This window comes from Panthera pardus, unplaced genomic scaffold (genome assembly GCF_024362965.1).
Source record: "Panthera pardus isolate Hobbes unplaced genomic scaffold, ASM2436296v1 HiC_scaffold_25, whole genome shotgun sequence".
In the NCBI taxonomy this organism is placed as follows: Eukaryota; Metazoa; Chordata; class Mammalia; order Carnivora; family Felidae; genus Panthera; species Panthera pardus.
Window position 1 is genome coordinate 89,691,179 of NW_026526821.1, and position 10,586 is coordinate 89,701,764.

A 10,586-nucleotide genomic window follows, 5' to 3' on the forward strand; every position below is an offset into this window, starting at 1 on the left:
GGAGGTGGGTGGGAACGGGAATGGTTGAAATAGATGAAGGGGATTAAGAGCACCTTATCTTGGGGCGCCTGAGTGGCTTGGTCGGTTAAGCGTCCGACTTCGGCTCAGGTCATGATCTCACGGTCCGTGAGTTCGAGCCCCGCGTCGGGCTCTGTGCTGACAGCTCAGAGCCTGGAGCCTGTTTCAGATTCTGTGTCTCCCTCTCTCTCTGCCCCTCCCCTGTTCATGCTCTCTCTCTGTCTCAAAAATAAAAATAACGTTAAAAAAATTTAAAAAAAAAGAGTACCTTATCTTGATGAGTAATGAGTAACAGAATTGCTGAATCACTACACTGTACACCTGAAACCAATTTAACACTGTATGTTTATTGCAATTAAAATAAAATAAAACAAAACAAAACAATATAAGATAAATAGAGACACTCCCAAGAGGATCATCTCAGTCCTTCCTATGGCCTATAGGCTTTCCTTCTGAGCCCTCACAAAGCCTCCAGGCCTCAACTATGACACCAATCTGATGATTTCCAAAACCGTGTCTAGCTCTGACCTCCCTCATGAGTTCAGGCTGTTGGGTAGCTTTGGGTAGCTGTTTTGCAGGGCCAATGCCTTAACACACCAAAAACTGAGTCTCAACTCTCTGCCATATTTTCCTTTGTCTGTTGATGGTCCCATCATTCTCCTGGTCATATCCTGACACCTACCAAGTCTGGATTTTACCTCCTCAGTATCTTCAATCCTGCTCCTCCTTGCCAATATTATTAGCAGCTCACACATTGCAGTTGCACAGGGTGTGCACTGCACAAGTCTGGGAGGCACCATTCATATGGACTACCACCTGGGCATTTGATCATTGGCATAGACTCCTCTTCACCACGGGCAAGGGCATGCTGGAAGAGGACCACAGCAGGGCCTTCTAAAGCTGGTGACCCAGGGAAGAGGGCCTCATGACTTGGTCTAAACATGAGACCTTTCAGAAGATTAAGTGTCTTGCCCAAGACCATCCAGCTAGGAAGTAGCAAAACCCAGACTCAAACCCAGGTGTGTCTGACACCAAAGCCTGTGCCCTATCCAACCATACCCCTGCTTCTTCTGCGCCTTAGGAGCCATGTACCCAATGGATACACAGTGTTCTCACTGGCAGGAACCTACCCCTGAGCAGAATTTAAGGCATGGCCAGCAGCCTGGGGGTCTGCGGGCACAAGAGGCACAGCTTGCAACAAGGTGGCTCTATGGGAAGATTTGTGCTCTCACGCTTTTTAACAAGTGTTGATCTTTGAAAGCCTGCTGTCTAGCCTCCATTTCATCTCTCTGCCCACCTCACCAAACCCAATCTTACCCAGATAATCTTCCTAAAAACCAAATCAGATGATACTATCTCCCTGTAATACTCCTCAATGCTCCCCGTTTGGTACAGCTCTCAGGATAAAGTGCAGCATCCTGATCTTGTCACAGAGTGCTGTGGAATCGGGCTCAGCTCACATCTCTGGGCCACTGTAGTCCACGTGGGGCCTTTCATTACCCCATGATCTCCTCAGTGCCTCCCAGGGGCTCCTTAAATATGAAGGGGCTTTCAGACTAATGGTAGTCCAAGTAATACCACCGAGAGTTCATTCCTTTTAAAATCTATTAAAATATTTACATAAACTATAAAATTACTCCAAATAAATTATCAACAAGAACAAAAAGATCAGCAAAATTTTACTCAAAAAGTATGAATGAACAGCGAGGCAAGTTATCTGAAACCAAAGAAAAACTTTCACTGCACAAAGAACAACAAACATTAAGAATTCAGGCTAGTGATGAGTCGTTTGCAAGCAATATAAAAGGGTAGACAGTGATTGCAGTCTATTTCCAAAAAAGATTAAAAAGAATATCCCAGCTACTCAACAAAATCAAGATGACTAGATAATGAACCAAATAGCATCTAGGCTGAAAGCATAACTGACATGCAGAGAACAGAATAACCACAGTAGATCCACGAATGGCTATTTAAGGTGAAGGAATACACAGGAAGAGGCATGAGGCCATACAAGACCATGAGAATATGGCACTGAAGTGCCTCCTGGGAATACCACGAGTTCCCAGTTAAAGGACACAGAATAACTGGTTCTGAATCAGCAATCAAAGGTCTCTGGGAACAGAAATATTCTGAACGAGGTCAGATGAGAGCTGATACCTCCAAGGCTCATTCCACCAAGAAGGGAGAGTCCTGGAAATTAACTTTCTCCTAATCACCTGGAGACATATTTCTGCAAAGACGTTTCGACTCTTCGGCATGTTCGCATTTGGAACCCAGAGCGAAAGCTGCTGCCCCACATCTCAGAGCCACTCACTCCACAGCTGGCACTCGGCACCTTGCTCTTGGCAGCTGCTGTGCCAGGTGCTGTGCACCTGTGACCAGGTCCACACAGCCGGGCGGTTATATTTTGAGTATATTTGAATAGTAATATTTAATATTAATATTTTAACATCTAGTTGCTAGTCAACAGCTAGTGTACCCTCATTGCTCTTCTTTTCGGGAGTTTCCTAGCTGTTCTTGCATGTTTATTGTTCTTTATGAACTTTGGAATGAACTCGCCTAGTGCCAGGAAACAAAAATACTTGTTGATACTTGTATTTGACTCACATTAAATTTATAAGTTACTTAGAACTGATGTTTTTGGGACGCCTGGGTGGCTCAGTTGGTTAAGCGACCGACTCTTGATTTTGGCTCAGGTCATGATCTCACAGTTCATTAGATTGAGCCCTGCTCTGGGCTCTGCACTGAAAAGTTCAGAGAACTGCTTTGGATTCTCTCTCTCTCTCTCTCTCTCTCTCTCTCTCTCTCTCTCTCTCCCTCCCTCCCTCCCTCCCTCCCTCTCTCTCTGCGCCTCCCCCACCCATGTGTGCTTTCTTACTCTCAAAACAAGTAAATAAAAAAAAAACAACTGACATGTTTATACAGTTGAGTCCTTCTATTCAAGAACAAGGTTACATTTTCCATTTGTCCAAGTCTGCTTCCTGGTCATTTACAAATTAAAGCACACAAGGTGCAGGGCTGGTGTGCAGGTGAGGAGTGAGGGGGCAGGGGGCTGAGGATACCCGGAAGGGAGCAGCTACATGATGCACGAGGAGGGGGTGGGATGGGTGTGGCCAGGGAGGGACCCACCGTAGCTGTCCCCCCGGGAGCACCCCTTCTCACCCCCTGCACCTGGAGAGGGGGCCCGAGGGATCAGTTTGACTCAGAAAACCACACACAGTGGGAAACTGGTATTCTTGAGAAACACATCACATTTGTCAGGGAAGGGACAGAGATTAACCTCAGCTATACAGAGCAACTCAGGATCTTTTGAACAAATACCAACACAAAAGAAGTCGAAGGAGGAAGAAGAATGCAGGCATACATCATGTTTACACCCTGTGAGCATACTGAGTGGTCACACCGGGCAGCACTAACCCAACTGCCAGAACTTGATCTCACAGATCACTGTAGAGTTAGCAGGCTATGTTCAAGACCTGCACGGGCGTGGAAATTGCACTTCCACGATGCACAGAAGACACATACTTGCTGGAAGAAACTTAAGTCAAGTAAAAGATGATTTGAGCAAGACTGTAAAAGGACTGGCAGAGCACAGCAATGTTTTGAGAAAACAACGCCGACAGGAATGTTTTTAAAAGTAGCTGGAGAAAAGGCACACCAACAAGCTCAAAAGCGTCGCCAACGGCAGAGGACAAAGAAGAATCCTCATCAATTCTGAGAAATTCTACCATGAGCTGCGTGAATATTACCATCCTCCTATTTCCAACATCTTGCAGAAAATACAAGAGATGGATGCAAGAAGGATGGTGAGAACTGGAGAATCACTGAAGATGTGCAGAGATTGATTAACGAGCAATAAGCAGTCAATGGAAAGTTCTCAGAGAGAATCATAAAGGCAGTTGAATCAGTGATCGGGGAAATGTCACAGCTGCTAATAGAAACTGTCAGGTCAGGGTTTGAGCCTCCAGGAGACATCTGAGGACAACGCTCAGCCAAAGAAGTGTACTGTGTCTGATAACAATCTTTCCCATTCCAGAGAAGGCAAACCAGAGGTCAAATCTGTTAGCAAACCCAAAAGAAGTTATGGCGGTTCCCAAGAATAAATAAGCCTCCCGAAGGGAAAAAGGAGCTCGTTGCTTAGGTGAATTCATGATATTCAAACCCCAAAGTCGCGGCTTCAAAAGCCGAAAGTTCAGGGGGTGCAACACCAGACGATTTCAGTAACCTTCCACCTCAACAAAGAAGGAAGAAGCAATAAAAGAAAGTCAATGAATTCAATAAAGAAATCCGGATGGAGATGTATCAAAGAGGAGGCATAACAAGGATGGAGAATGACTCTAAAGAATCCTCAGACAGGCGCGCCTGGGTGGCTCAGTCAGTTAAGCGTCCGACTTCGGCTCAGGTCATGATCTCACAGTTCGTTAGTTCGAGCCCCGCGTCGGGCTCTGTGCTGACAGCTCAGAGCCTGGAGCCTGCTTCACATTCTGTGTCTCCCTCTTTCTCTGCCCCTTCCCTGCTCATGCTGTGTCTCTCTCTGTCTCAAAAATAAATAAACATTTAAAAAAAAAAAAAAAAGAATCCTCAGACAGAAGACCTAGCCAGTTTGGGTCACAAATTAACAGACGTCGGCCAAAAATATAGAAAAACCGTGACTAAGCCCGGCTGGCTGAGGCTGAAGGCGGGCTCCCAGCACCAGGCAAACAGGCCTGACACCAGAGTAAAATGTACCAAACCCCCAAGCCCCAAACAATGGTGCGCGAGCCCAGGGGGACACAGGCAGCAGTTACACAGAGGAGCCGAGTCAGGAGAGGCAGGGGTAGGTTCTGGGCACGGACCTTAACCATGAGTCTGATGATGAGGAACCCCCTCCCACCGCAGGGACTTATAAAGCTCTCCCTGTGAGGGGAAGAATGAAGGAATCCTTCTGCAGCCGAAGCAGAAACACCATTTGTCACAGAGGAAACTAAAGATGAATCTGCCCTGGGAGAAAGAAAGTGAAAAGGGTTACAGTCCCACTTTCTCTATCAAAGTCTGTTTGGACAAAAATGCCAAAGGCGTTAAGATGGATATTTACTACCACTTTTAAAACTTTGTAAAAAAAAAAAAAAAGCACAAAAAAACAAAACTGGAATTATTTCTCCCCACAACTGTGATGGTTACAGGCAGCTCTCTCTTCAGGAGACAGGATGGGGGGACAGTGCCACAGTATATATATTTTTTTTTTAATTTTTTTTTTTTTTACGTTTTTATTCATTTTTGAGACAGAGAGAGACAGAGCATGAATGGGGGAGGGTCAGAGAGAGGGAGACACAGAACCTGAAACAGGCTCCGGGCTCTGAGCTGTCAGCACAGGGGCCCGATGCGGGGCTCGAACTCACGGACCGCGAGATCGTGACCTGAGCCGAAGTCGGCGCTCAACCGACTGAGCCACCCAGGCGCCCCCACAGTATATATTTTTATGGCCTCACATAGTAGGCTTTTCTGCATCATCCTTTCTCAGCTACTTTGTTTTTCTAGTTACACAATGATTTTATTGCTTGAACACACAGACACATGTATGCAACAAGAACAGAGGCTGTGGACGACTGGGGTTTCCAAATGGGGGGGAGGGGGAGGCCTTTAGAATATCGAGCCAACTGGTGATTCTCTATGGGAATCAGTAAGAATTTAGCATCCTTACCCTTTCTGTTCCTCTCAAGATGCTTTCAAATGGCAAGAGCTTTTCTTCATCAAATGGTAGAGGTCCTCAGAAGGACAAGGAGCAAGGCCTTAAGAACTCTAGAGAGTTTATTGCCTGTCACAAAATGCGCTTACGCAACACCTTGTGAGTGCGTCTGGGTCACACGATTTGTGAGGGAGTCAGGCCCTTCCCGGGAGCATACACGCGACAGACAGCAGAAAAAAACATTGCTACTTTGGACTCTAATCGAGCTTCTCTTGCTAAGATGAGGTTTTACACTGAACGCCTGCCAGCCGCCAATTTACAACGCTGTCAGCTGAAATCTGAGAAACCTTTTTTCTTTTGGCAGCATCCGTATAGGACAAAAAAGCTGGACTCTACCTTTTAAGCGTTATTTCTAAACCAAAAAGGATAGCATCATGGGGGTGCAGAAGACTTCGGCTCTCTTATTTAGATACAGTGTCTACTGGAAATTAGACCATGTCAGAATGTTACATTGGGTATCTTAATAAATTGACCTATGCTAGTTTGTTCAATCTTACCTTCATCCACTTAGGGGAAATCATGAACAAAATAAAATGCCGCCCTCCTGGAGCAAAGGAGTAAATGAGAAAATCCTTACACCGGTACCAAACATTTGTATGTTTCCTTAACGCAGTCAAGATCCCAGTCAGTTCATCATGATTATGCTGGCATGTCTATCTGATCCCAAATAACCAACTGGAATCTGGAAACGTTTGAACAATCAACCTGTTGATTTTTACTAAAATCTGACATCAGTTGACCTTTTCTCTCCACCAAACTGACACAGTAGATCAGATGTTCTCTTGCTGTGTAGACACATTTATATGCAAACACTCCTTGTCTACTTCTCAACCACCCTGATTCTGTTTCATCTGGAGGCTTTGTGGCAAGAGTAGCAGTATTCAGCTCACACTTCCCTAGGCTGGCCAATAACTAGAATACAGTGTGGCAGTAACTATCACACAGGGACACTCAGCATATTGCTTTTCAAAGGGCAGATTTTTTAATTGCAGACATCTTTAACATTTTTTTTAGTTTCCTTATTTATTTTTGAGAGAGAAAGAGAACAGGGGAGGGGAAGAGAGAGAAGGAGAGAGCGAATCCTGTAGTGCAGAGCACAACGCGGGCCTCGATCTCATAAACCAGGAGATCATGACTTGAGCTGAATTCAAGAGTCCAACGCTTAACCAGCTGAGCCACCCACGTGTCCCCAAATCATTGGCATCCTTAAAACTTCACTTTCGAGTTGACTGGGATTTTTAAATAGCAATACACGTGAAGGCTCACTTTAGAAAATAATATGATTAACTTTAGCCAGAATAAAATAAAATTTTCTCACCGACTTTGAAAACCTGCCCACATAGGACTTGCATTCTTAAACTGACAGTGAAGCAGGAGGATGGACAATGAAACTAGTCATGTTTAAAGCCCAGTGTTTAATCATGTTCCGTAATGAGATCTACCCCAAGATCACAGAGAACCAGCTATTAAATGGGTCAGAAGAAAGGTGTCAGGTTGAAATGTTCTTTTTTTTCCTTTGAGAAATATTTATTCATTTCCTTCCTGCTTTTAGACAAGAAAATTAGCTTCTTGTGTCTACATTATGGGCTCATTTCAGAAGCTCAAATCAGAGGATCAGAAAGGGGCAGGAAGAGAGTCCTGCTTGCTGAATGGCTCATGTTTCAAGATCCTAGCACAGTGAGTTACGTTACTTTTTAAAAAATTGTTTAATGTTTATTTATTTTTGAGAGAGAGACAGACAGACAGACAGAATACCAGCAGGGGAAAAGCAGAGAGAGAAGGAGACACAGAATCCGAAGCAGGCTCCAGGCTCCACACTGTCAGCACAGAGCCCAACATGGGGCTTGAACCCACAAACTGTGAGATCATGACCTGAGCCAAAGTTGGACACTTAACCAACCGAACCACCCAGGTGCCCCAGCTTACATTTACAAGGGCTATCAAAGTGAAATGTAGTGGATTTAACTTAATGACAACCTGACTTACAACTACACAACTTTTTAAATTTTGCAATTAAAATTGAGTTATGTCTTTACTGACACGATATTGATAAAGCCACTCATCTTGATCTAGACTTCTTCAGGGGAATTCAGTTCTCTTTTTCATGTATTGTAGCAAGAAAATCAGCTGATCCTCAAACCATGAGGATATATTTTTTTTAAGTTTATTCATTTATTTTTGAAAGAGAGAGAGCACAAGAGCCAGGGAGGGGCAGAGACAGAATCCCAAATAGAGTCTCTGCTGTCAGCACAGAGCCTGCTGTGGGCCTCAAACCCACGAACCATGAGATCATGACTTGAGCTGATATCAAGAGTCAGACGTTCAAATGACTGAGCCACCCAGGCGCCCCACCACGAGGATTCACTTTAATGAGCCAGAAATGCTTCTCCCCTCTGCAGCAACAATAGATTACCAGCTTCAGGCATTTAACCAAAGGAAGGGGAGACTAAAGATGTAAAAGTCTGACCTTCCTATACCAGATGATGAGCTCATTACCAAACTGTTAGCTACCAGAGAAAGCAAAATAAACACTGAAAAAGCCTAAAACAGGGCAAAGTCAACATTAGCTCCTAAAAAGCCTGCCATGAAAAACATCCTGTTCTTTGAAGTTTTTTCTTCAGAGTTGTGCAAATTTGATTCAGAAAATAGCTCAGTCGGTTTGTACAGGGTGGGGCAGGCGGCTTGTGCATAAATGTATGATCATTAGTTTGCGTTGTTTGTATGCTTCAGCTCTGAGAACAGGGGAAGATGTGGGATGCAGACTGAACAGTTTAAGGTATTTTGTATTTTCAGTTCCTCTAGTCAATGCCTGAAGTATTAGAAAAAGTACTAAAACAATTTCAAGGCATCAGAACTTTCCACTTCCACCCAAAGTATTTTTCTTCTTCCAACAGTTATCTGTTAAATAAAAGGAGGATAATAGCTTGTTTATAAAGTTTTCTTCCTTTGTTTCACGAGTTAATATTAACATGCTTACAGGTTAATGATGTGTGTGGAGAAGCCTTTCCCTACCTAACCTTGTTTATAAATCTACCAAACCAGGGGTGCCTGGGTGGCTCAGTCGGTTGAGCTTCTGACTTCAATGCAGGTCATGATCTCACGGTTCGTGAGTTTGAGCCCCTACATCAGCTCGCTGCACTCAGCCTGTCAGCACAGAGCCCGCTTCGGATCCTCTGTCCCTTTCTCTCTGCCCCTCCCCTGCTTGCGCTCTCCCTAAAATGAATGAATGAATGAATGAATGAATGAGTAATAAATAAGTAAATAAATCTACCAAACCTTTCTCTAGACAACGTCCTCCTTTAAACTCCTCCTGTCTCGGTGAAGCTGCTACTTTCTGATGCCTCTAACTCAGGGCACTTGTTTTATTTTTAATAATGCCAGAGCACTGTTTTTGGTGTGGTGTCTAAGATGTGACTATTTAGTATTTGCCAAAATGTTTGGGATAGAGTAACTTTCAGTTGGCCAAGTGGATTGTGACTTTTGTAGTTTTGTTTTTGTTATAAAAATTGCTTTCTGTAGCAAAAACCAGTGATAGATATGCAAACAATTAAGATAAAGGAATCTGAGTATATTATTAACTGTGAGAGAAGGGCAAGAGAAGACGGGAACAGAGAAGAACTACAAAAACAACCATTAAACAAGAAACAAAATGGCAGGGTGCCTGGGTGGCCCATTGGGTAAGCATCCGACTTCAGCTCAGGTTATGATCTCACAGTTCATGAGCTCCAGCCCCGCATCAGGCTCTGTGCTGATAGCCTGCAGACTGCTTGGGATTCTCTCTCTCTGTCTCTCTGTCTCTCTGTGTCTGCTCCTCCCCCACTCTCTCGCTCTCAAAATAAATAAACTTAAAAGAATAAATAAAATGGCAATAAATACATTCTTATCAATAATTACTTCAAGTGTAAATGGACTAAACACTCCAATCAAAAGACATAGGATGACAGAATGGATAAAAAGCAAGACACACCTATATGCTGGCTGCCTACCTGAGACTCACTTCAGACTGAAAGACACATACTGATTAAAAGTGAAGTAGTGGGGACCACCTGGTCGGCTCAGTCGGTCAAGCACCCAACTTCGGCTCAAGTCATGATGTCGTGTCTTGGTTCACAAAGTCGAGCCCCACATGGAGCTCCCTGCTGTCAGTGCAGAGCCCATTTAGAATCCTGTCTCCCCTGCTCATGTGGGTGCATGTGCACTTTCTCTCTCTCCCAAAAATAAACATTTTTTTTTAAATGAAAGGATAGAAAAGCATTTATCATGCAAATGGAAGTGAAAAGAAAACCTGGAGAGCAATACTTATGTTGGACAAAGTAGACTTTAAAACAAAGACTGTAATAAGGGATAAAGGAACACACTACATAATCATAAAGGGAACAATCCAATGAGAAGATATAATAATTATAAATATTTATGCACCCAATATGAAAGCACACAAATACATAAAGCAGTTAAAGACAAACATAAAGGAAGTAATTTATAGTAATATAATAATAGTAGGGAGACTTTAACACCCCACATACATCAGTGGATAGATCATCTAAACAGAAAATCAACAAGGAAACATTGTCTCTGAATGACACATTGGACCAGAAGGATTTAACAGACGTTCAAAACATTCTGATTACACATTCTTTTCACATGTGTATGGAATATCCTCCCGAACAGATTGCAAGTTAGGCCATAAAACAAGACTCAACAAATTCAAAAAGACTGAGGTTGTACCATGCATCTTTTCTGACCACACGCTATGAAACTAGAAGTCAACCACAAGAAAAAATCTGGAAAGAGCAAAAATAAATTGGAGGTTAAACAAAATACTACTAGGGGTGCCTGGGTGGCC